General features: G+C 31.6%; 1 pseudogene; it reads right to left on the reverse strand.

Annotated features, from left to right (window-relative positions):
- Positions 1 to 750: 750 nt before the first annotated feature.
- Positions 751 to 832, reverse strand: LOC112211200 (U4 spliceosomal RNA; annotated as a pseudogene).
- Positions 833 to 4,483: the final 3,651 nt, after the last annotated feature.

Genomic DNA, 4,483 nt, shown 5'->3' on the forward strand with positions numbered 1-4,483 from the left:
GGAATGATATCGGGCTCGAGCTATATCGGTTACATAAGGAACATTTAGGTCTTTATGGATGGTTTTATTTGTAACAATGTAAAGAGCATTGAAGAATTTACGAGGTATTGGATACGAGAGGAATTCAAAGGGTTAGTGGTGCCCCAAAGCTCAACTTCGTATGTCCAGATGGGTCTTGTTATTTTCAATCTTTTGGAATGAGTTGGAAGTTTAGACCGTTTTTCTAGTAAGTGCTGTAATAGTCGGAATCTGCGTGGCATTTCCTGTCTTTTCAGTCTTGTGTGAGGATTCCAGGTTATTCGTTTGTCAAGGTGCAGTCCAATATAAAGAATCTGTTCTACGGGGGTAAGAGCCACATTATTAAAGTATACTGTAGGGCACTCGGCAGGTTTACGACGAAGAGTAAAGGCGATTTGATGGGATTTATTTTTATCCTCCAATTTCGGCACTATTCTTCGAAAGATTTGTGATATGGGACTGGAGAGTTTGGGATGCAATCAAAGGGTTATTATTAACTGTGTCATCAGCATTCGTAGTAAGGATAGTGTTAGGAATTGTTGGGATGTCAGCTGTATAGACGGTGTTGAGGATGGAACCGAGGATACAATTTTGAGGAACACTAGCGGATTGGAAATAGAGGGTTGAGTAGCAACCATTATGGTTTACTTGGAATAATCTAACAGTAACAAAAGGAACGGATGATGAGAAAGTATGTATGATGTAGGTATTTAAGGAGTTTGTATTGCAGTCTAGGTGATTGGTAGTTTTCAAGTAGCAATAATCGCACCTCAGTAGACCTTCATGGGTCACGATATTTCCTCTGCGCAAGGTTTTTATTTTATTTAATTGACAATTTTATTCCCTATTTCACTCACCTACGATTTCCAGTGATCTCATCATCTCTCAACGTTCGATCCGTTAAACAAATTTATCATTAGAAAGATTTTATCATTGTAAAATCAAACAAAATATATAATTTGTAAAAAGAAACTAATAAATCGAAAAAATTAAATAAATATATAGATTTAGAAAATAAAGTTAGTTAAAAGAAATAATTTAATGACAAAATAAGTTGTATTATAACTTATCATTTAAAACACAAATTGACAGGTCCAAAAAAAAAAAATCAATAATCTTAATAATTCATGAACACATTTACTTTTTTCATTTCTTCTTCTTCTTCGTAATTTAAGCTAATGAGAAGATGGCCTAGAGACCTTCTGTCTATCTTCTAGAAATATGAATAGTGTTACCAATAGGTAGTTTCTTAGCATACCTGTATCACTCCACTTTGATCTTACATCAAATTTACTTAATGTGTTTTTATGTAAATAGCAATAAATAAATAAAATTAAGAAAAAGACTAATAATCATGTTAAAAAAAATGGCTCTAGTGGATCCTTTAAGGATATACTGACAAGCGACTGGTACTGAACCATAGGCCACAGATATGTTTAAATACGAGTAGACTTTTAAAATCAACAATTTTTATTTATTTTAAATCTTAGCTTAGTGCTTCTTTCTTTCCAAATGATCAGGTTGAACCTAACGAAGATGCCCATTATGAACCTAGCTCCTCTACTGTTGATTGGTCCCCTGTAATGAACAGAGATCGTGCTCGGATTATTTAGTTTGTTGATTGAAGTTTTCTGTTTCCACTCCATTAATTGCTCAATCGATTCCCTGGCTCTTGAGAGAATCCTACCTCCAATCACTTAGAATGGATGGTATTAAATTATTAATATATACTAACTCAGCATATTAATCAGCATGTTAATATTTTTTTATGAACATATTTATTTTAATTAAATATGAATTTTTAACAAATGGAAAAGAGGTCAAGGAGGCCATGCATCTTAAAACACAAACATAGCTTTCTCTTGACCTTTATTCTGTTGTGGACCCTAAGAATATCAAAACATCGAAATCTAGCCCTTCTGACTCTTGTTAGAATAGGTTATTCTGGTTTTCTGGGTTATCAAAGTTATATAAGATTTTCTGACGATGCGTAGACTACTGGAGTTGGTTTTATGTAATTTGGAGACCCATTGCTTTATGAAATACTTTTTTTCGGACTTTTTACTGTTTTATGGTAATTAAATATGTATATTAATCCTTCGTAAAAGTGTTTCGAAATTTTTCGAATTTTTTTTTTTATTGTAACGATAGTTCAAGTTCTCAAACAAATAAAAATCGCTTCATATACACGGAAAACATGGCATATGACACCAGAAAATACTCCTTTCCATTAACCATTTCTAACTTTCTTCTTATACAACCCTGTCACATTAAAATTATAAATTTTCTTGAATACAACTCCTGTAAGTAAGTATTTATTATAATAAATGCTTGCAATAATTGTTTTATTATTTTGAATAATGTGGGTTTGATGCTGTCTTAGGAGTTTTTTTTAAAACCATTTTGACTGATATTTAACAACGAAAAATCTCAGTTTATATTTGAACGTTTTCTGCTGTCATTTTCCATGTTGTCCCAGTATATCAAAAGGTTATACTTAGTTTGAGGACTTCATATTATTGGTGTTCAATATTAGCATTGCAACAATACAACAAAAATATTTTTCGAAATAATTTTAAGGAGGATTAAAATAAATGAAAGAATAAAAAAATAGTTAAATACCATCGGAAGATTGCCTTCAGAAAGTAATGAGCACATCTCGCGCTAAATTTTTCTGGATATATTTGATTTTCTTTTCCGAATATGCCTAAAAGACTTTTAAAGTTTATAAGACTCTAGAAAGTTTGAAAGAATAAATTTATACCTTCCCACTCTTGTTAGAATTGGTTATTCTGATTTTCAAGGTTATCAAATATATGGTATATAAGATGTTTTTTCTTGGATATGCTTGAGAGGTGAAACATAGACTATTAGAGTTATTTGTGGGTAATTTAGAGAATCACTACTTTCTGATGGCAATCTTCTGATTGTATTCAAATAACTATTTTTTCTTACTTATTTATGTTGATCCTCCATAAAATTATTACGAAAAATATTTTGTTGTTGTATTCTCGCAGTGCTAATATTTAATGCCTATAATGCGAAGGTCTTTATTCTAGATAGAACCGTTTAATATACACAAAAAACATACCATCTGACAGTAGAAAACTTATAAATATAAAATGAGATTTTTTGTTATTAAATATCAATCAAAACGTTCAAGAAAACAAATCTTAAGACAACAGGAAACCCACATCATTAAAAATAATAAAACAATTATTGCAAGTATTTATTGATTAAAATTTTAATAATTATAACGACTAATTCCAGAAGTTGTATTTCAGAAAAAATCAGCACATCTCGCATTGACAATCCAAAAGGATTCTTCCCCATTTCTTATTTTACTTCATTTTTTTTTTTTTTTTTACTTATTATTTACTAATCTAAGGTAACTCAAATTCCTGTTAAATAAAAAATCATAGTCTTTCATGACCACCTCACTATTAAAAAATAGAGAATTCAAAGGGAGCCTGGGGGGAGGGGAGGGGGAGGGAATTGTAGAACAGGTGCTCCACCTCTTGTTTCTTCTTGAGGTCTCTCCCGGGGAAAGGAGAGGGGAGCGTTATTAATGTTGGTCTACTCCCGCGCAAAACATGGCGGGCGCGGCAAAAAAGGGCATTCAACGCTTAAGTGAAAAATGATGAGCTTACACTAGCCCTTGTGGAAAACGCTTTAGCAGCTTGAATTATTGTTTCTCACTAGTCAAATAGAGTTTTTGTCAGTGTTGGGGGCTGTTTATGTATCAGCCTCATGAGGGTTATTGGGTTTTTAGCATTGTTTTGCTCTGGATGGAGTGTTTTTCTAGCGGAGTAAGCGAAAAGTGAATAAGTCGGTGAGTCCCTGGCGTTATGAATTAGTTGATGAATTAAGTTTTTATGGGGAAGCGAGAAAAAAGTGTCAACGTATTTCAAGCTTAACTTGTGTTTGGCAATCTAAATAGGTCTATTTTAAATTTTCTGAGATGATTGTTTTCAATTCATGGTCGTAGATTTAATTCATTTAGTGCTAATTTATAATTTTTATGAATGTTAATTGATCATTTTGTATTTTTATTTAGTGATCTCACATATTAGGTTAGGTCATTTTGGTATTAAGAAAAGAATATGTAAAATCCGACGATACATGCTAATAGAAATGTAATACACTAGAGAATATTCCATTATTTAACATGAACCATTTAAAATTAATCTTAAGTTGTTTGTTTTTTTACAATGTAATAAATTAATATCATAAGACCTCTATGAGTATAAAATTGTAGTTTAGAAACCCAATGTAGTTAAAAAATAAAATATTAGAGAAAGAAAGGAGTCAACTTCCACTAACACTTTTTTTTTAAATAACCATATTTCCTAGATCACACGCAAATCTAAACAATTCCTAAGAGTCCGTTATTTCATCTCTCAGAATACCCGTTAGCTCCGAGGTATCCTTTCTCGTTTTCCTTCATTTAACTATATTAAATATA

This window comes from Halyomorpha halys, unplaced genomic scaffold (genome assembly GCF_000696795.3).
Source record: "Halyomorpha halys isolate HHAL.00 unplaced genomic scaffold, Hhal_1.1 Scaffold2107.1, whole genome shotgun sequence".
Classification (NCBI taxonomy): domain Eukaryota; kingdom Metazoa; phylum Arthropoda; class Insecta; order Hemiptera; family Pentatomidae; genus Halyomorpha; species Halyomorpha halys.